Raw genomic sequence first — 23,669 nt, forward strand, 5'->3', positions numbered from 1 at the left:
TTTGAAAGAAAGGATATAAAAATACAGTGCCAAAACACAACAGCAGAATCAATACTGATTCAGTATGGCCGCTGAGCAACAGTTTCATCTGTTCTCTATTTCCCACCTTGCTTTAGGAGAAAAAGAAATACAGCTGCAGCCCCATTTATTCCTTTTTTTTTAATATATATATATCTTCCTCTTCACAGCCTGGCAGTCACTGGGACTGTACAGCAAAGCCCTGCACAGCAGGGAGCCCAGCGAATGCTCTGCCACTCAAATTTAGGCACCTTTGCTCCAGTTGCTGCTTGGTATAAACAGGGATGAAAGTCTCAGTACTGAAGAAAGCAACACTGACACTCTGAAATCACCCTTCAGCATGACAACAAAAGACAGCTTCCTCAAGCAAAGGACATTACAGGTGGCCTATGATGTCTCCGAGCAAAATGTGTTCCTCCCTGCGAAACAGCCATTATGCAGTACAACAACCTCAATGAGGTCTCATCATCTACAAGTTAATAACATTGCTAGCTATGACTACGATATATAGCTGATAAAAATCCCAGAAGTCTGATGATAGTGTTCTCCACATCAGCAGTTACTTGAATGCTTTCCATCAATAAGGTGCCTCACAGCTCCCTAAAAAAGCTTAACTTTAAGAGACCATACAGTCAGAGAAAACAGCATTTAGGGTAACACAGAATTTACTGTAGGTTGGACATTTCGATGTTTGCAGTAAAGCACACACTATATTATTTATGTCCTATTATCTGTTTCTAGCTTTCCACTTCTCTCCTCTGATATCTCCTCATAAGAACAAGCCAATATCTCTTGCAGGGCCGAAACCAGGTAGAAACCAGGGCAAAGCCAAGAACAGCATTAAACTTAAAGCCATGTATGCAAAAATGAAATCTAAACAGGCCAACCAAGCTGTTCCTGTGCAGGACACTTATTTATAAGAAAATATCCTGCTACTACAAGAAGAAACTCACATACACTATATATATATATATATATTAATTTAAAAGAAGAAAAGAGAGGAGAAATTGTTTCTCACTCCAGGCAAGGGCAGCTAGCACACAATGCTTCTTTAGAGAATCTTCTTTACCTTTTTTTCCCAAGGAGAAAAAGCTGAGATACAAGTTAGTCCCTACCTGAAAAACTAAGACATATAACAGATAGTATAGATGCTAATTTATCTATGCGGTTTGTCATTAGCAAGATAAGATTTGAATTAAAGAATGTAGATACAAAACAACTGCACTTCCAGTACCAAAGACATTATAAAAATCTCCACATTTAAAACGTAGCCACAGCAAGAACAACACAGTCCTCCCATGGATGTTTGTGGGCAGCAAGATCAAACAGTATGCAGTAGAGAATTGGGCCATGGTCCTTTTGGGATGAACTTGTTAACAGCCAGAAACAGCATTAACCTATCATACTGTAATGCCAATCACAGCTTTAGGTTTTTCTAAGACCAAAGATTGCTCAGCAGTGCACATCAACAACTTCCTATGTGCATACATCAAGTGACATTGCACTATTCTTACAAGACATGATGCACACATCTATATACTACAAAATAATTCCACTGAATTATTCATAACACCTTTCTTTCCAAATAAGCATTTAGGAAGCTACATCATCTAAACATAAAGAGCAGCTGTTTAATGTCCCTGTATACACAACTCCAGGATTTAGAAGAGGAATGATAAATAGTACTACCAAGAGAAAATGCAAGGGCAGTTAATGAGGGAGCAATGTAATTAACCAAATGGAAATTTGGCTCTAGCAGCCATGCTCAGAGTGCTACACTTGCAAAAAGAAAACATACAGAGTTTTCAAATGACTGCACTGCTCAGGACACTGCGTGTCTCATTCCCAGTACAGCGTCATCAAGAGCCTACTAACAACGTATGGGAAAACTGCCCTGACACCAGTATGTCTGCTGCTCTCCCACTCACTCTGCAGAGCAGGTCCTGACTGTTACAATCACCCAGGAATTACAGAACACAAAGGACAGGCATTCATGAAGCAAAATAACTGCTGCTTTCTTGTATCTGCCTTCCTTCCTCCCTGCCAGTTGCGCTTCTTCCTCCCCTCCTGCCAGGAAAAGCAGTAGGTTGGTGCCACGCAGCTGCAGGATGGACATAGGCACGCACTGCTCAGGACAGAATCAAAACCAGAATGCTGAAGCTACAACAACCACAGGGAGAGGTAAGAGTGGAAATGTGTGGAACAAAGTAAAGAGGCATGACAGGACCCTGAGAAAGCTCTTGCTGAATACGCGACCATTCCCAGGGTGGAGAGCAAACCAGAGCACACTCTTCACATGGTAGTTTGTGGTCATCCCTGAACAATTCATAAGAACGCTACATCAAATGTCGATAACTTGATCATAAATTGATTATTAGAACGAATACTGAACAGTTTATCCAGATGTTTAATTTAAGATACTGGGCAGAAATTTTAGAAGGTGAACAGAAGAAATTCCATGAAGTCGTCCAAAGGAAGTGCATCTCACGGGTGGGTCATTACCATAGAGGATGCCAGCCAGAAAAGGCTAATAAAAACAGAGAAGCTGTGAGATCCCAGCAGAACTGCCACCTGTGCTCTCCTGGAGGTGATCCAAGAGGATGACAGCACAGTACCACATGCCAAAGCAAAATCTACTCTGTTATATAAGGCTGCTGTACTTTGGAAAAATACATAACCAGCACAATTAGGTTTAGCAAGTAAGAACTTAAGAGAAGGCAAAAATCACTTTGGCTACTTCTTACAGGTTGGGTTTGGACCTGTACTACAGACTATCTGGAAGAAATCATGAAACCAAATGTTTCTCTTTGATGTAAAGCAAACTGTTCTGGAGGACTTTTTTTTAAAAAAGGAAGACAGCCTTCTCACTTTATGCTTTAGGCAAAGGGGATAACATCCTTCACACTTTCTAACTAACAATCAGACTCTTCTGTACACAACACAAAGTCAGGTATAACCAAGATATTGTATTTGAACTAATTAAATCAAGGATGCAATGGCAAGAATGGGTTTCAACTTACACTTATCCTTCCTCCGTCCCAGTAGCCAAACTGCCACATTCAGGAATGATTTTTTTTTTAATGAAAACAAAGGAAAAACACACCATGCACATGACATACCCACCCACTAAGAGAACAGAAATTTGTATCCAAGGGTGTACTCCAAGTGTGGAAATGGATGTATAGCTCTGGGTTTTGTCAGCTGGTATAATCATTATCTTAGGGATGGAAGAATTCTGTAATGGTCAACAGAAGATGAATGTAATTCCTTCCATGTAGATGGATAATGCTCAAAGACGACTCACGTAGGTAAGTGTATAATCACTCTTTTTTTCCCTATATAACCTGTATATAACTCTCCTAGTCCAAGTTTCTTCAACTTTATATGCTGCCCTCAACAGATGATTCTCAGACAAAGAAAACGATAATCACACCTGAAGGATGTTGTAACATACATATTACTACTAAAAGAGAAAAGCAAAACACCATTCATTCTGAAGATCTACTGAATTCCTGGTTAAAGGAAGCTATTGCCAGACTCTTTTCCAACAGATAATCAGTTTGAAGTTACTAAGAGATGACTGTATTTTTCTTCTCATTATTAAAAAGATAGTGTCAAATTTTTGATAGCAAATCAACAGACAGAAGGAAATCACCAAGGTCATAGAGCAAAAATTACCTTGGGCTTTCTGGTCTTCAGTATCAGCCCATGTGAAATTATTTTGTGTTTTGGCAGCAGAGAAGAGAGCAGTGTTTTTCAGTTTGCACTCCCCTTACAGTGACTTCATGAAGAGGAGCAACAGCTGAAAGCAAAATGTGATTTTGACATCTTTGAACAAGAAAAGGCATAAAAGCTGGTCAGGGTAGCTGGGCAGGGAGAACACTGAGGACAGAACTGGAGGTCCCAGAAACACTCAAGGTAATTCCTGCTAGCTAACTATAAAGAGAAAACAAGCAACAGCATTAGTAATACTTTGCCAAAAGCTTTATAATTTCTATGATATGGCCTTGTTTGATCTATCATAACCAAGATGAACCAGGCCAGTATAACATCTTGAAGCAACAGCAAAGCCCTGGTGCTGGTTCCTGCAATGCTATTGCCAGACAGACATCTATCTGAAGCATTTCATACTGCCCTTAAGCTAGTCCTAGACATTGCCTAAAAGGAAGGTTGTTTCAGCTTCGACCCATCCTGTAGAGGATTACCAGCATTTGTGAAATGAAAGAAACAAACACGATCCTAACCTCTGGCACAGAGCACAGCAGGCAGAAATGTGATGGCCAGCCCAGCCTTTGGTACGCTGCTGCCTGTTGTTCACATCAATCCCGTTTTTTAACAATCAGTCAGCTAGATGTCTGTTCCTTCACCTCTTCTTCAGCTGTGCATCCCATAGTCACTTGCATTAAAGGGACTGTACTGATGTACAGGTCCAGAAAGCTCATACAGACCTGACAAAATACAAAGGCTTCATAAAAGATTTTCTCAATATGGTGATCTGTTTAGTATATACAACTGGATGTCTGATACATCAGGTTTATGCATAGTGTGGAAGTACATCATTGACACATATAGAAACATGGGACTACTAAAGCATTTCCCAAAACAGATAAGAGTGAAACTGGTGCCATATGGTGAATGAGAAACCAGAGCCAAGACAAATACTCTGCTTTTCCCTAATGTAGCCAATACACCATTCTAACAGCTGTGTTGAACCAAAACTAAAACAGAAAAAGGATCAAAAGCCCATTCTAATGGTTAATAAAGTCTTCTGGAATGCTCAAACCTATCAGGAAGGAAATCCTGTGGTCATACAGGGATGATATTTGCTTGGATTAATCAGATCCTGGCGAGATTTGCCCGGCAGGGAGGTTGGAGATTCATGATCCTTGAGGTCCCTTCCAACCCAGGTCATTCTGTGATTCTGTGATTCTGTGACTCATGAGTAATTTGCAGAAAAGGTATTGTGCAAGGCAAGAGTGATCTGTCTGGGCTGACAGAGGAGAAGAATGGGAAAAGTACACCGTATACTAAAATGTAGCCACCAATAGGGCCTGGAAATCCCAAAAGGTCAGACAAAGAGTTGTCCATCACTGTAGCAGTAGCATGAGCATAACCTCCACCTCCACTCCTAAAAATGCTCTGCATAACATTTCTAACTACTGTGGGCTGGTCAGCTGGGAAGGATGGAATGGTGGAACACAGGGGAACCCCACCTCCGCCACCCACATCTTCTCCAGTACTGCCTCTTCCCCCTGCTGCATCTTCAGCCAGGCTACAGTGGAGTAAGAATGGACCCATACCCAGACAATTTCCTAGGCAGGGAGCAGGAAGCTCACCTAGAGAGCAAGAGATGGGGTTCTCACAAGGGTGACCCATGTCTCAGCATCAGCTGGCAGAGCTCAGCTCTGGCCAGGCCATGAAATGAAGACACATCTACTCCTTCTGAAGGGCTTCTGGGCTCTGAGCACTTCTCAACTCAGGATCTGAGCCTTTTTTTTTTTTTTTTTTTTTTTAAACAAATCCAGAGTGATCAATTAAGGTATCTGTAAGCTCCGTATCTTCTGACCATCATATGCTAAATGCTAAAACAAGTATATGCTGAAAAATAAACATCTATTTCTGCTGTATAACTAATCTGAACTAACAGTGGGAACTTGAAGTCTACCAGGTCACACAACTGGAATACTAAAGGTTTGGCTTAACTTCCCAAATACCACTTTTCAACCCCTAAATCATCACTGGAAATCAGGTTCAAGAACAGAAACTCATGAGAAATTGGTCATACATTTTCCTATGACAGTCCATTGCTACTTATGAGGAAAACACAAAGTGTCCTCTTTGTTAAGATAAAAATGAAGAATGACTTCCCACTGAGAGTCTTTAAAGTATATACTGTTACACTGCTGTTAAACCTGGTTACAGTTCTCCTACTATGAAAAAAGATCACAGTTCCAATATTACTTCAATTATCAGTCTTTAAGGATGCCATTCATAATGAAGTACAAATTCAGTATAAAAATATCGTAACTTCAGCTGATAATGTTTAATTTTACTTCAATTAAACAACAGCCTAGAAATTAACGATCTTCTCTGCAATTTGAATAGAAACCAGAAAGCATATAAAAATTTGTCCTTGAAGAGCACTTAGTATCACAAGAGAAGGTCCCACATGGGTCCCATATTCAGTGCAGTGACATTTTGTGAGATGAAGTTATGTAACTTGAAAAGAGCCAAAGACATCTGAAAATACCAAGTTTGATTAGCATTTGCAGTTAAAAGCTAAAAGTAAGTATTTTAAAACTCAGAAATTTCAGCTCTGGTCTGATATGGCCTCCAACCACAGAAAGCTGACATTTGAAAGACTGCTTAGAGAAAGAAGGAAGGCATCTATGCCCAATCCAAATGTGTAGATATACAGCTGTCAGATAAGTTACAATCATTTACCCCAAACAGAGCTGAGTGATTTAACACTAGGCACAGTGTTAAACAATGAACCGACCTGCAGTGAATGGGACCAACTTTTCCCTCTTTTTAAAAACAGCCATTAGACTTAACAATGCTCTGTGATAGACAGACTCCAGGAAAAACCATGATTCTTTCTTATCTGCAGAGATGTCACCCCTTGAAGAGGGCCTACAGGAAAGCTGGGGAGGGAAACGGTTTTAAACTGGAAGAGGGTAGATTTAGACTAGATATTAGGAAGAAATTCTTTACTGTGAGGGTGGTGAGACACAGGAACAGGTTGCCCAGCAAAGTTGTAAATGCTCCCTCCCTGAAAGCATTCAAGGCCAGGCTGGATGGGGCTGCGAGCAACCTGGTCTAGCAGGAGGTTTCCCTGCCTATATCAGGGGGCTGGAACTAGATGATCTTACAGGTCCCTTCCAACCCAAATTATATGATTCTATGATGATATCCCATTGTCATTAGCAACAAGAGCTGTACCCAGTGCATTTACTCTGAAATACTGCTGAAGTTCCTCTTCCAACAGCTGCCTTCACAGCTACATACGTAAGACAGTAGGCTGGAGTTACCTATTAATCTAGCAAAAAAGAATTACCTTGATGTCACATAGTTTGAATAATAATTATGCTATGGGCTAGAAACCATTCACCGTAATAAAAATGGTTATAAACAATTCTAGATCCACAGAGCATGATGGATGATTCGTTATGACACTAAATAATGTTTTAAACATTGCACTGCCTAAATTCCAGCACATCTTAAATTTGGGTATGATCCTGTAACTCAAATTTGATTCACATCAGAGTTTTGCTTGACTTGTGATATCTTAACTTAAAATTATGGATTACAGTTGGTTGCTCTTGGATGGCTTTGTCAACAAGGTCAATTAAATGTAATGTTTTATTTGACTTTTTTCTTGTTAAAAAAATTGGGGTAAGGTACTTGGACATTTTGGTCCTGTAAACACAGCTTAATATCAAAGTGTCAAAAAGAATCTTGGACACAACACTAAGGCTGGATGAAAGAACAGCAATAGGTTATATCCAGCAATGGATGCAGCAGCTTGAACAGCTGCCTCCAACACCAACCCCCTTCATAACGGCATCTTCTAGGAAACAAATATTCTAGCAAACTAACCAAAAATCACTTACAATGGATATTTTGAAACTTTAATCCACCTTCAGTAACGAGCTATTTGTTTGATTCCTACTATTTTCTGGAGGGGAAAGTTTGGAAAGATGATTGTTTCTTTTTGTTACCACTTGACAGCTAATCAAGTTTGATATTTATATTGTACCAGAATAGTGATATGTCAAACTGGATATTATAGTACATTTCTGAAGATAGTAATTTAACCTTCAGCAATTCAGTTTGATTCAGTGCTGTCTACACACTTGCAAATAGTTGTATTTTAGATCCTTGCAACCTGGTGACAGAAATAGACCCTCCCCCTGTTAGATTGCTGGTCTGGAGTGCCACTTGGTGGCCAAGTACAAGCACTCACACCTGCTGTGGTAGACATCTCTCTGAAACCAGTTGAGTAGACTCACAACCCACCAAAATAGTCTTGTAGTCTACAGTTTGAAACACACTGGATTTGGAAATAATCATGCTGCAGTTGCTTAAATGACACAACTAAAACATCCTTCTTCACAAAAACTTGCCATGGGGTACTGTTGGTAGTCAACAATCTCTTGGTGAACCTCCAACTATAGAGGTCAAATCTTTCACCTCTCAGGCATAAAAAGCAGATCCATAGTCAGGCTGTAAGCATGTCCTCTTGTGCATCGAGCACAGGGACAGAATCCGTAACGCATCTTCACATGTGGATAACTTTGGATCTTGTAGATCTTAGTTGACATAAATAGTAAACAAACAAACAATAACAGGCTTCTGAAACAACCAGTTCATTCACATAAGCCAAAGAAGCCATTTCAAACAAAGAAAGAAACAGAAAACAAGATGGGATATGCAACCAGCAGCTCGCAATGCTGGGAGCATCTCATTATGGCACCACTTGTACACTGACATTACAGGACACTGAGTTCCTAATTATTTGCTTGTAGGATTTCATTAACTCCAAGCCAGAGCCGAACTTGCATCACTGGGTCAGAACCAGGCCAGAGTCAAGGGCAAAGGACACCCTGTACCATCAGAAAACCTCAGCTTCCTCTTAGTCAACTGCCTCCTAGACACTACGATGCAATAGCAATTTCTTTGTTCCTTCTTGCTTCTTAACAGAAGAGCAGGCACCAGCAGCAGAACTCATATTCAGCACAGGCATGGCAGTGCAAGTAGGAGGTAAAGGAAAACATGGGGAAAATTAGTTTATACCTGGACTACATATTTGAGAGAGAGAAAAGAATAATAACCAAAAAAAAATTATGTAACACTACAAAAAGTTGAGCACTCCCTTAGAATCATCTGAGTTAACTGCACTGTTTCTTTTCCTCTTGGGTAGTATAACGCATGTGAATGAAGGCCAGAAGTGAGTATCTTGGATGAAGAACCTTAACTACAGAAATGAGATTATATCAATGTCAAATATCTATTATTATTATTCATACTTCTATTATGAGCTTTCCAAGCTGCTGGCCGGTCTCCCAGAACATTTTTACCTCTTGTTTTCTCTCCGCGGTAAATGGCTCATGGTAACACTTAATAAATCTGATCAGAGCACACTTTTATAATAAATATTATTATCTGAATAAATCCTAATCAGATCAAATTAGCTGAATATTCAGCCTTCCTCAATAACTCATCCACAGCAGCTTAAAGAGATGAAAGAATACTACCTTATAATAGCTTGATATCAGACCACAAACAACTGTCAAACACAACACAAAGCAGGAAAAGATAATTAATTCCTTAATTCAAAAAGACACAAACACATCCTACATCAATCTATACCAGGGGGCAAGACTCCTGCCCCAACATGACTGAAAAGGGGAATTAGTCTTAAATGAATAGGAAACTGTCTGCAAAGCCAGAGAACGCTCCACAGAGAGACCTGGACCCATGCAGAAAAACCTCTGAGGTTCAGAACAGTGTGGAGGTTCTGCTTTTATTGCTCACTTCAGCAGCAGCCTGGGATGCTGGAAGCATTTATGATGTAAGGTAAGGTCACTACAGCTGTATCTGCACTGTGGCAGCACAACTGTATTTCTAGAAGGAAGAGGGGAAAAAGGGGAAAAAAAAAAAAAAAGGGAAGAAAAAGGAACAAGATGAAACCACACGTCTCTGTGAGAAGTCTGGGAGCTCACTGGTCCCCATGACTGCAGTGCATGCGAGCGCAGCAGGCTCTTTGTGGCAAGATTTGCATAAAGAGAAGTTAGAAATACAGATTTGTGCCAAAACCGCATCGTCCCCCAGAGGAGGTGTCAGCAGAGGACCTCGAAAATATAAGAAGCCATATATTCCAATTACTTTTTAATTACTTTATCCTAATAAAAAATAAGGTTCAACCAGTGAATTTTTGCAGGGAGTCGCATCCTATGTTACTCAGTACTTGAAAATGAGAAAAGGCCCTGGAGACGCTCAAGGCTGGGTTGGATGGAGCACCAGACAGCCTGATCTACTGGTTGGCAGCCCTGCCCACGGCAAGGGGTTGCAGCTCAGTGACCTTTATGGTCCCTTCCAACCTTAGTCATGATTTTATGATTCTATAACTTGCTGAGCACAAGTGAGCTGTAGACCTGTGGCATGACACATACCACAGCAACACCGAGGGTAGCTGAGGCCTGCCCTGCTCTGTGCTGGAACATGGTGGGTTGGGAGCAGCCGTGCCCCATGGAGCCCAGCAGTGCAGGAACAGAGGGCCGTGCCTGGCTGATGCAACACGCACCCAGCAGCAAGAAGCCCAGCTCTCCAGCTCCACGTGCTTTTCCTACTGTGAGCAGAGTGCTTGAGCACAGGAACCTACCACACACTCTTTGTATAATAGGAAACATTTACTTTTGTGAATGATTATAAACAGAAGGCTCTTGAAAGAGCTTACCCTTCAACAGGACCCCTTAAATATTTACATCTTGCGGGCTGACGTGTAGCAAGGAGTGTTTACTGCAAGGCTGCTCTGACCAAACTTGATATCTCGCACACAGCACGGGGCTGTACTGCATCTCTCACTGCAGGGCTAAACCAGGGGGAACAGAGTGCTGCTATTACAGCCCATCCTTCCCTCCAAACTGTGGTGAGTGTTTTACTAAGTAAGAAACCTAAGATGAGACAAAATGAGGAAGGAATGCAACAGGGACATTTGACTCACTCCTGTGACATGACTGAAGCTTTTATTAATTGCGAAACTGCAGAAAGCCCATTCACCAGTTCATCCTTCGGCTTGCAATTTAGAGAGGAGCAGACGTTTACCAAAAGCAAACAAAAATCCTGAAAATTCACAATAGGTGGTTCCAGTTCTGAGACAGCTCCAGTTTGTAATCTTTTCTCTTTATCGCTATTTAATGACTCATATCACGCCACTCTCTCCCCATTCCTAATGTCTGCTGCTGAAATCTCCTTTAGAGAGATAGTACTTGGATGCCTGAGGGAAAGTCAGAGAGAAGGATAACTTAAAAAATAAAAAGAAAAAAAATCACAGGAGTCATCATTTTCTAAGGCTGCACGGAAACAGATAAAACTCGTTGCCAAGATTAGCTCATATCGTACAGAATATAAGGAGATGGACAGATCTCCTTACGTGGTGTGATAGGCTGCGTCTTTCCATCAGATACATATGCAGACATATACGAAATAGCTTCTTTGAAACTGGCTGAATTACTTTGGATTCACAGCCAGAAATTGAAGGTCTGAAATAAGCTTGCTCTGTGACTTGGCAGCTGGAAAATCCAACCGGTTGTCAGAGAGAAGGTACATCTTCCTGGGGGATAATGCCAAGATGTGGAGGCAGAAAAAAACAAAGCCAGATACTATCACAACGTAAAGTCCCACTGTTTATTATCTGATTTTATTTGGGATAAGCTGTTAAGTTACAACTGTTAACTGACAGAAGTTGGTCCTATCTCTATTTCATCACTAAGGTTATTTGATTCACAGAGGCTTAATACAAGCCCAACTAATTATTGTCCAAAGTTGTTATTGTGCCCAGCTCTTAAGTTCCATATATTCTCAAAATAAAACAGCAGTTCTAAAAAAAAAAACAGTGGTGTGGACTAGCTCATGTCATAGCAATTAGTACAGGTGCCTCATGTTCTCAGACTTCAAGCAATAAATCTCTGCTTCTACAAATGTCTTATGTCACTGCTGGCCAGCATCCCTGATAGCCCAGGTAAATGAAGATGTTTTATACAGTACAAAAAATGGGAGATCAGAGATCTGTCCCTTGGAAATCAATAAAACTCATATCATTTCACAACTAGGCTTGCAGAGTCTCCTCAGGGGTTCCCCTGGAAAGTTATGACTAAGAATTCAGAAACCAAAGATAATTGTAAAACCAACATTAGGGCATTTTCCAAGTGGGTAGGTGACTCAATTTGGATTGTAACATTGCTATGTCTCAATAAAACATACATTGTAGTCAAATAACAAAGGAAACTCTACTTGAAATAAGCCTGGCTTGTGCTCTTTAACCAATTCTGCTCAGCTTTTGACACCCAGCCAAAAAAGCTACCACAAGCACGTCGCATCCTGCTTCCCACACCAGATACCCACTGTGCTACCCTGCAACATGTGCTCCGCAGCACAGCACCCTACCCGCACTGCCTGGATGTCCACAAATCAAGGCAAGCACAGGGGGCCCCACAAAGGATCACAGTGTTGTCACATCCCTGTGTTCCACCTGCCGCATGTAATGGGGTGGAGGTAATTTCCCAGGTGGCAAATGGCAATAAAACTGGAAGGAGAACTGCAGATAATGCCTTTGGAAAGACCTGCACAGATGTGGGAATCTGTGCTGCCAGGAACTGTGGCTTTAGCAGATGACAGCCAGCCTGTTTGTTCACAGGCCTGGTGAACTGCTATAGAAGCCTCAGGTGTCCCTTTCTCCAGAGCAGCAAAGCACCAGGGTCCTGGGACTAGTGGGCATGCAGGGACCATCACCAGATGGCGTGTACTGGTGCTCCCTTCGTATCTAATCTCTATGCAATACTGGAGGCTGATTTGACATAGAAATCTGCTGGGATCAAGAATTTTCCTTTACTATCACACATTTTAAAGCCCAGCTTGGTGTGACTGTAGTTATGTGCTCCCCACCACCTGCTATGACCTCCAGTTTTGCGGCAAGCAGTGCACAGAGATGAGTATGGGCAGAGAAAAAAGCAGAGCCCTTCTGCCTCCGATGCTGTCCATCCCAAGCAGCCAGCCAAAGCTCTGCCTGCCTTTGATGCTCTGTTCTTGCCATGCAAAGCCTCACACAGCATTATTAAAGGATTGCCCAGCTAAGCAGGAAAATAATTTATCCTTGCAATTATCAGAAGACCTCATAAATCTTCCAAACGCCCTTCAAATAGCACTGGATTTTCACTGATGGAAAGCATAATTGATTTCACTCCAGCAAAGGCAGAAAATCCAGGGACACATTACACTGCAGTTAGCACGGCAGAGATGTGGTGCCCTCAGGAACACCCCTGCTTCCCTCTGGCTCTAGAGACAAAGCCATCAATGCATTGCTGCTAAGCTGCTGGGAAATAACTCCTTGAAGTGTAGGTCTTTCATCACAGATGCCTATTTGATAACCATCACTCCCTAATGCAAATAATTGATTTCCATTTCAATTGATAAGCATCATTTAGTGTGCATCAAAAGGACCTCTACTGGCAGAAGGGATTAGAGGACCAGGGGTTTACTCAAGAATGCTTTGAAGATTTCCCTGATGAATTTCACATCCCAAATCTCCATCATTCCCTTATTTCCATCTCCATAAACTGCACTGTTTCATCCACCAACTTTAGCAAACAGGTAACATCAGTAGTAGCTCTGCTTGGGTGGGGAATTCAGGCCCAGGTTTAAATAGCGTTCCACTGGGTTTGTAGTATCTTTAGAAACCAAGCAAAACATTAGTGTTTGCCATGACTTTGATCCAAAAAGCATTTAAAATGAAGACGTTTAGGTTGAGGTTGGGATAAAATTAAAAACCCCATTTGGGACATAACCACATAGGAAAGCAAATGCAGTGAGTTTTGTGTAAATCATTATAACGATTCAAGGGAAAAAAAATTCTGTAAGAATGGTCAAATTACAAAGACAGTTATGAAACGTTATAGTTAAAACACAATCATGAAAGAATTTAGGACTTTTCCTCAAGGCTGCTGCAGTCCAGGTGCCCATTAGTTTTTTGCACAGAATTTCTGTTGTCTTCAGCAGGAGCCCTTTGTAGGGTAGAATCTGTAACTAAGGGACTACTCTGAAAAGGACAGTCCTTTAATCAAAACTGATTCACTGTTTTATGTACTGGTTGTAAAGTGCGAGGACATTGTCATAACAAATATGACAACTTACACATTTCAGGGGAAATGGTGGAGGAAGATCAAACAAACCCAGAAGAAACTTGGTGATAGAAAATGGAAAGGGTTCCATGAAAGTGTTTTCATGTCATTGAAACAGGTTTAAAATGCTTACATACAAATACTTACATACTTACATTTATGCATATATTCTCCAGCAATCTTCAAAATCAAGCATTAAAACAATCTTTCTCAACCATAAGAATTGGAAAGAAAACCTAAAATTGTTACTTAAGGAGAAATTAGGTTTCTGGAAGTGCAGAACAGTAACTAAGTAAAAGCAATGTAAAAGCAAACAAACACAGACATCAAAGCTTCTTCCAGAGTTCAGCTCCTTCCATTTCTACATTTTTTTCTCTTCCCTGACTCTGGTAGCAGGAAAATAGCTTAGCTCCTTTCTAATACAGTAAGCAAGAAAGCCATTTGGCTCCGTGCGACAGTACCCACTACAATATCAGAAACCATATTCCTCTGTATTTTGAAATGCAACATGAAAAAGGAATTGTCATACCCTCCCTTGGCACAGTGGATACACCTCTGCACAGTGGTCCCTCCTGCTGAGCAGTACTGGCAGCAGCCAGTTGTCTCCACTTGTCACCCCAGCAAAAGAGAGACTCAAAGAGGGAACCCACCCACCCTATTGCTGCAAACATCTCAGGAAGAAACATTCATCTCAGCCTGCGATGAGAGTGAAGAGATTTGTGGTGTTCTAGTTACAGTAGTTTTGAATCTGTGGATGCTTTTGATGCTTTCTTAGATCAAAGAGAATGCTAAAATTAAATATGAATTACTCTCAGCATTTTGTTGGGAACTGCTCCTTACATAAGGCCAAGTTACAAACAGACTGACCAGGGTTTATTCATTCATTCATCCTCAGCAGAATCATCCCTGTGCCTTGGGATGAAGCAATACTACCATTTCCTCCACAGCCACAATTAAGGCACATCTTGAGGAAATAAAACAAAAAGAAAGATCTCTCAGTGCGAACTTAACCTCTTGGGTTTGTGACAGTCATTTATCCTGCACAGCAAAAATACTCAGCACAAGAAGCTGGAAAAAGAGCAGCAAGGATGGGCATGGATGCTCTGTCGCAAAGGACAGTCACATCTGCCACCAGGCTCACATACATCTGGCATGGATATACACAGGAATAGCATGGAGAAAGCAAGCACATATGCAACACAGAGCCAGATATAAAAACAGTCGATCAAATTCACAATTTTTCTAAAAATAGGCTCACTATTTAAAGAAAAAATGTTTTTTTTTTTTCCCTCAATGTTGTTAAAACAATGGAGCACAAAATAAATTATAATGAAACAGTGGAAAGTTCAGTATCTGGAAATAGCAGCGTAATTCCCTGCCAGAGTTTGATTCACTTACTGCCCTGGAATGACTCCAGCTTTACACCAGCCTGTCAGCTGACTATTTGCCACCTTATATGTGAAAGCCTTCTCTGAGTCAGCACAAAGGAACTCCACAAAAAGCCTGAAGAACTCAGAGAATCTCTGTACAACAAAAGCGTAGCAAAAAGGAGTCCAAGAATCCCCAGCGAAAATATTTTGCTTTGTCCAAATATTCACATGTGGAAAAAGTGCCTCCACAACAACTGCAGCTTGCACAACATCGGCCTGCACAAGTTCTGAAGTTACTCCCCTGCCTGAAAGCAAAGCATCTGCAGCCACTGCCATCCCTGGAATCCCGAGTGCTGCGCTCCTGCTGCCTCCTGAACCCGGACAGAAGAGAGCAGGCAGAGATGTGCCCCGATGGCCACGACCTTCCTGTCTGCTTTTGGCTTTTACCAGACCACTGCAGTAAGCTATAGTCTTCCTGAAAAACAACACTGCATGTCAACAATGAAAAACCCAGCACACACAGATGACAGCAAATCAAGAAACAATGCACAAGAGAAAAGCAAAGGACGTTTTCTCAAATAAGACAGATGTGTGTAATAACAGCAATAACAAGAGGAGATTGTGTATAAGCACTCCAGGTTAACAGATTTCTCCACCAACTCCTCCCTGTTTCTGTTCGCATTTCTGTAAAATGGGAACACAAAATTATCCTGGAGAAAAAGATAATCCCAAAATGATGACAAGGCCACAGCCATCACATAGCTGCACAGCCCTTCCTCACCGTGTGAGCATTCAGAAACTCCTATTTTACATCATATTTAATGCACATGCATGATAGGTTCATAGTCATGTGGAATGAATTGCTTTTTTGGCAACGTCTCTTAACTTGCTCCTATGACATCCTACATGCTTTACAGCTTCCTTTTTTCTTTCCCCCTTCAGGTCATCCTCACCTGGTTCTATGCTGTGCTGCATTCAGCAAGAGTAGGGGAAGCTGGTGGAGGAGAAGGGTCTGGTTTTGGCTGCAATTCCCTCCTTCCAGGGAAAAGAGCATAAAGACAGCATGGGAGTCCCAAGAACACAAGCTCTCTCCAAATCAGCTTAGCAAAACTCAGCAGTAACACGCATCATTAAAATTCCTGGAACCTCCATGTATGGGTATCTCCACCTGTACAACCTCCACCTGGAGTCTCATGTTAGGAAGTGTATTATTGTCTGAATGACTAGGAAGGAGGAGAAAGACGTTCTCATCTCGATGACTTGCTTTAAAACTCCTGCAACTATTTCTACTGCAACATAGTCAAAAATAATGCATCAGAGTGACTGCAAAACGCATGAATAAACACAACGACCTCCTCAATCACAAGCCTTGCAGAGAAACTGTCTGCATGAAGGACCTGCTGCCCCTGCCTAGTTCCCACTGACCCCTTGAAGCTATGCTACCAAACCTGTGCACAGGACAGAGGACTGTGCCTTCACATGTGAAATAAATCCTGGCTAGTCCTTGGCCTTACGACAGGGCAGGGCATCGTAACTAAGGCTCTTTCATAATTAGATGCTGAGTGTGATCCAAAGATGATGCTTCGGGTTAATGCTGGGAAAGATTCCCCATCCTTTCCCAAAGGGGCCACTGCAGTGCTGAGTGTAAGCACAGCCCCGTGGCAGTGCAGGACCATGGTCCCACCCCATCCTGCTCAGTGTGCCACATCGATCCCCACTGCCTGTGTTCTGCTGGGCTGTGAGTGGCAGCTTTGGTGACAGTGGCTGGGGTCAAAGCCACGAAGATTTTTAAGCATACTTGCTCACCCATGGCCAACCTGCCTTTATTTTTGTCATCTGTATGGAATTACTGCTGCTTTCAAATTTGAAACTTGGTACATTTTATTTCAAGATGACTTTACAAGTCTTTCTGTGTGATATTCATTTCAGCAGCACTCTAACATTGCACAACAGTCATATGATCCAGTCTATGTGTTTTATGAGACAGACATGACACATGAAAATTAAAAACAGGTTCTTTGTCTGGAATACAGAGAGGAACCGCAGGGGGAAAAAGAAAAAACAACGAGAGCACGCGCCCAAAGATCAGGGTGGAGGAAGAAAGGGGAGGAAAAAACAGGATGAGACATCAGAGTCATTTCATCCTGCCCAGAGTGAAAACAGCTTCCATCAGGAGGAAGGACAATTCATTGGCATAAATTTACTGCAGAATACAATTGAACTATGCTGCATTTCAGGACCGGCGCTAGCAGTGAGGACAGCTGTGCCTATGGTCCAGTCCTTTATTTATAATTCACAATATTGCCTTACTTGAGCACAGCTTTTTAGTTGCCTTCGCACTTCAAAAGACAATTCCTGTAGGTATTGCATCCAAGGAAAAATACAGATAATCATGTTTTAAACGTGAGATTTTTAACTGTTATTTAAATAGCAGTACTAGGGTCAGTGTTAACCTACCAATTGTCCTGCTTGACATGGAGAATTCACAGGTCTTTCAAATATCTCAGCCTGATCTGAATAGGTGTCTCAACTCAGACTCACCCCAGCCTACAGGACCACCAGAGCTGCAGCCATTTGGGTCTCCTTCACTTGGAACATGCGTGTATCACCACACCTACATCTGCACTGGGAGCAGAATGGGCAGTGTAGCACACTTCCACCTGAGAAGCAGGATGCTGCAGCTATATGCTAGGAGCTTTGGCAGAGGTCACAGCCGGGAAATGGCTTTTTCCTTGTTTGGCCTTATGCTACTGGCTGAGAGAAAGAGGCCCTCATTTAATCAAGTGTACTTCCCTAGCTAAAGGGTTATAAAGTTAGGTAATTTCACAGAGTTAGGTAACACAGCAGGTGTTGTATTCACAGTTATGTGAACATGAACAAAAAGACCTAAGGTAATCAAATCTCATGCTTGAAGGGTAAAAGAATCCATAAGATGATCACCAGCAGAGATCAGGCACAAGCTACTTAATCCCACACCCTTTTAAGCACTGAGCAAATTGGCCAGGTGCAGGCAACGCTTTCCTGTTTATTTTTCAGTTTCTCCCTCTTCCAGGCATCACTGCTGGAGGTCAAAACAGAGAACAAGATGATGGCCCAGTCCATCTGTTTTATTCCATATAGGCAAGGTGAGGATGGCACACAACTATCTCAGCACATAAAGACAGTGGAGAGACAAGCCTGGACTAGCCAAGCTACTTGTAATTCCATAGGGATCACAAACTCATGCCAGTGATTACCCAACCCTAAAAATGCTCTTCCAAGAGTGTGAATGATCCTTCACTTTTCCTGCCTCTCTCATTCATAACATCCCTGGAGGTGGTTAGTAACACTGCTTAGGTAAACTTACATGGAGGTGTATGGAGATAGACACTCTCTCAAATGACTTCACCTCTGTGATGTTGTTTTTTTTTTGGTTTTTGGTTTTTTTGGGGGAGCATATAATTTCAAATGAATACTATCATATCTATATGTGTTTTATGAAAGCCTGTCTTTAAAAATATTTTTTTAAATGTAGATGTTGATTTTATGGGGGACTGAATGCCAAGAAACAAGTATTAAAAACACTAAAGAACGTTTCCTTATAATGAGAAAAGGCATTGGAAAAAAACTCCTAAGAAGTCATTTTTATAACTCCTGTTCTATGCACTACTCAGGACACAGGATACCTGGGACAGCAAACTGAGCATGCCTGCATATACAGTTATCTTGACTGCATTAGCAAGTTTTTTTGTCAGTAAATGACTTCTACTGTGAATGTTGGGCCTCTTTAATATGCAAAAAAAACAAAAAATGAAGGGTCATTCAGAGAATTAGCTGAACACTGTGAATTTCCTAATTGTCTTTCATTGCTTTGTTTCTGTTCATAGGTATAACAAGAAATTTATTTTTTCTAATATCTGTGTATCGCATTCAGCAGCTGCTTGTCAACGTTATGCTCGTTAATGGATGAAAAAGAAAGCAAAGACATAAAATGCAATTTTTGTCTTCAACCAAATCTAACTACTACCAACATCAAAGGAAGATTAATCATGAATTTCAAAACAGGACTGAAAAATGTACCCAGAATAATGATTAAAAAAAAAAAAGCAAAAGCAGCTTCTAGACAGTGAGAGAGCAGGGGAACTGCCCATATGAACAGAAAATGATATAAATAATTTGATGCAACTAAATCTACATTCGTTGACACTCAAGATCAACACTAACTGCTGGCTTCGTGCTATCCATTGCTGCTGGCACTGAACATCACAGAAAGATATAGCCTGTTTTTTTCCTCACCTCAGAAGAGCAATCAATCCCTATTCAATCTACAGAAAATGACAGAGGAAAAAAAAAAAGCAATAACCAATTTTCTTCATAGCACTCTGCAAAGAGGACCAAAAGAGCCCCAGGACAGTATTATTTCTGTGGGCTTCAAAAGAGAAAAGTGAGATGATCCTTATAATGCTCACAATTTATTTCCTTTGTTTTTAAAAAACAAAATAAATTGGAAAACCATTTGTTTAAACCACTCCTTTGGAGAATTTGTTTAAGGACTTTCACAGTTATAAATGTGGAAGTGTCATCTCCAGCTGACACTGCTTGTTTGAGACAAAACCGTATTGCATCCCCCCATGTTGAAGTGAACCAGGTAAATCAATTTGGATTCACAGAAACCATAAGAATTGAGTCACGGTACAAAGCCAGAGTGTACTGCCATATATCTACCATAACCACTCTCCTACTTTTTCCGTATGACCTCTACAAAATAATTCAAAGACACGCAGTATCATAACGCCAAGCTCTGTATCCTCGGGGCACCTGAAATCTAAATGGAAAGCTTACCCTCAAACCCATCCCCTGCCTGAATCTGCTCATTAGGTGTGCAAGGCAACTGGACATGGGGCAAGTCAGGGATCATATCATTATTCACACCTTACAAGGGAATCTGGACAACAGGGACCACTCCCATCTTACTCTTCTTTTATGTTTAGAAGGAAGAGAATGAGATATTGGATCAAGTTAATACTAACATATATATTATTTGTGAGGAATTAATGGTTCATTGGTTTCATTTTCTATTAAAGAGCTGTTAATTTTACACTTGGAAATAGCAGCCTGAGCCATGGCTTTTTGAGACAATGAATGAGCACCTTAAATATCTCAGTCCATTGTATGAAACTGTTCCAGACATGAAAACCTCATGACTAATTTTGTGTTATACAGAAATGATTGTAATCATTTCTATGATCTGGACGCCCAGCAGAAAAAAAATACAAAACAAATTTCACTTTGTAGGATATGAATAAGTCTCCCATGTTACAAAATATATAGGGTTCAGGTGTTGTTGTTATTTGTTTTTTTACATAGGACTTCTCTCATCTTGGAGGAACTCAAAACAGTGCTTCATATTGCAGCGGCAGGATATCAGAGTAATTCCACAAGTGCAATGAAGTTGCAATAAAATGAACAGGAAATTTTCTTACAAATATACAACACCATTAAAAATATATTTTCATAGCTGTATAATCAGGCAGCACTTTCGCTCCCTCACCATCACTTAATACATTTCATTATTCGGCACATCAGTTCTGGGAGAATTAATTGGAAAGACAGCCCTGAGATGTGAACCAATACATCAGCTTAACCAAACCAAGGGTTAAACCACAAGGCCTCTCGAGCTCATTCACAATGATGATCCTCATTTTACCATCAGTCATACCACCTGTCAGCTGGAAATAAAGAAATGCTGTTCATATCTTGAGGCTACAATCAAGCATGACTGCGGGATAATTTGTCTATATACCGTCTGATTCCAACAGGAGCCTGAGCTATTAGAGAACCAGGCAGCTTTTTCTACAAATTCCCGACCCCCTTTGTATTAACCCTCCTAAAAATATAAAAATAAAGGGAGGGGTGGGAAGGGGGGCAGACAAAAAAGGTAAAACGTTTTTTCCTCACACTGGAGTCTTCATAAGAAAAGGCCCTGTACTTAGGACTGACATTTCAGACACCTCCCTCACCACTGAAGCCTGTAATTTCTCCTACTTCCTCCCCTTTGCATGTCTGATAGAGACAGACAACCCAAGCACCATGAAGTCATCCACAAGGTGTTCTGAGCTCTCATCCAAGCATCAGGTCACTCCGCTCAATAACTACCAAATTAGCCACATATTGGTGTGCTTGGACTGCATCTTCTTGATCCAAAAGAACGACACAGAAAGTAGACAGCAGAACTTGTCAAGTGGGTGCAGACTTCAGAGAAAGCAAGGATATTTGTTTGTTTCACACATAGGCTTGAATTTGGCATGCCTGCATTTTTGCATTGCCATGCTCTCAGAAGAAGAAAGCGCTGATATATACATATGTATATTTTAATTCCAGTCTTTTTTTTCTTCCTCTTCTTCCTTAAGAAGGTGGCAAGGCTTCCTTTCACGTACTGGGAAATGTCATTCTCTGCATATGCAGTTATCCATGCACAATGCACTTGAAGTAGAAAAGTCCATCAATGTAGGTATTATTTAATCCTTTATAGTTGTCCTTCATGTAATAAAACTTATTTCTACTCTAGACACTGTTTAAAGGCAATCATAAAGGAGGTCATAAAGCATACCACATAACCACTAACATACCTTCTATGCTGTATTTACGTTGTATTTAGTTCTCTTTCCTGAGTGAAGGCAGCACTGCCTTGCAAAGACAGACATGTCAGGATGGAACCGAACTACCTTTGACTCAGTGCAGCTACAGATTAGTCACTTGACCTCCCCGATCTCTGCCCGTGTGCATAGCGGTGCAATGCTGCACAGAGTAGTTCTGAGTTTATGACACTATGAGGCTTTGAGACCTGCTCAGTAAAAATTATTTCTATAATACTGCATTTGCATGAAGTGCTAATTGATGCCAGCTGGCCTTTCACCCCAGGCAGCAAAAACAGCTTCTTACCACACACATTTGCTTTACTGGGCACCAGAGCATACTTCTCATTTATAATGCCTGGGTTTTGCCGTATAACATTCAAACCATTTCATCTTCAGGAATATTGCTTTTTGTAGAATGATGCAGCAATGCATTTGAAAGATTACCCTAGTGACTGTGCACAGTGTTAACAGTGTAACACCCTTCAAACCCAGAAGTTAATCCTATTTACCACATACAGCTCTAGATTCAGGTCTTAGCATCTTGGAAAGTCTACACTGTCCAGTATGTTTCCTACATGAACCTGACAATCAAGTTACAATGGCCCTTGAAATGAAGCTGTTTCTGGACTGGCCTCATAAGATATAGCATCCCCAAATTAAGATCTCTAAGTAATTATTTTTCTTTCCATTGTGTTTTCTGAAGTCCCTCCCTCTGCGCAGAAACTTGGATGTGCTCCACCTGCTTATGTTTGCTGATAGAAGCCAGAGGAATTTTCACTTCATCTGTTTCACAGATGCTCAGACTCTTTTCTCAAGACATGTCACACAAAAATGTCTCCAAAATAATTAGCAGGATTTCAGTCAGCTTGACTGCGATAGCCGCATGTAAGGTAAAGCTCAGACAGCTCTTAAGAAACTGCAACCCTGGAATGAGTGTCTGGGACCTTAGCAGTACTCATTTAAATCTTCCTGCATGACACATTTATAGTGTTCCACATAGAGAGAAGGGGGAAAGGGTTGGTATGCAGAAAGCTGCTACGATGTGAGAAACATCATGCACTTTTGTAACCTCTTGAACTCATACTGACATAAAAGTAATTGATAATGAAGAGCAAAGACGGAACCTAAGAAGTCAAAGAGGGGGAAATTACAGAAGTATGTCTGCAGTCACGATCTGTGTCTCATCCCAAACAAAAACCATTGCTTTATTGAGGAGAAAAGTGAAATAAAAATAATCTTACGAAATGTATCACAAAGTATTATTTTAATATTTAATTGAAAGATGCACCTCTGTTGGCTGTTTGCCTCATGGTGTGACCGTCAAGAAGTGCTCTTGACTATCCATTATGAGCCTGCTCATACCTTGCTGCTCTTCTCCCATCCCAGCACTGAAACAAAAGATGACTCTACTGGAAAACGAGGGCAGGCTGACAAATGTAAAGAGACAGCAAGAGCGCCTCACCATTGTTCACGAGGCTCCTGCTACAAAGTCCAGGGGCTACGTTACTTCTCTCCTCTGGTTTCACAATAGACTTTCACAATATGAGTCCTTTGGTTTCACAAAGGAGGACTTATAAGCTGAAAGTCTTTTGTCTGAAATGATAGGAATTTAATTCCCATTGCATAATCTCTGGATGAGAGTATTTCAAATGGGCACAAGTTACCGATTTCAACTTACGGTGATACGAAAGCTCCATCCACAAGGGCCAGTAAGGTGGACCTAAGGGAAAGGCATGCTGCTGCAGCCTCTGCCCCCCGCACCAAGG

General features: G+C 41.2%; 1 protein-coding gene and 1 long non-coding RNA gene across 6 annotated transcripts in view; one reads left to right on the forward strand and one right to left on the reverse strand.

The window, feature by feature from the left end:
- The window catches only part of PID1 (phosphotyrosine interaction domain containing 1), a 78,539-nt gene that overhangs the window by 10,924 nt on the left and 43,946 nt on the right, over positions 1-23,669 (reverse strand). The gene's annotated exons all lie outside the window — the stretch shown is intronic.
- LOC121111505 lies at positions 190-23,152 on the forward strand. The gene is made up of 2 exons (XR_006930919.1): positions 190-3,326; positions 3,419-23,152. It is a non-coding gene; the product is annotated as an uncharacterized LOC121111505 (long non-coding RNA).

This window comes from Gallus gallus, chromosome 9 (assembly GCF_016699485.2).
Source record: "Gallus gallus isolate bGalGal1 chromosome 9, bGalGal1.mat.broiler.GRCg7b, whole genome shotgun sequence".
NCBI classification, from domain to species: domain Eukaryota; kingdom Metazoa; phylum Chordata; class Aves; order Galliformes; family Phasianidae; genus Gallus; species Gallus gallus.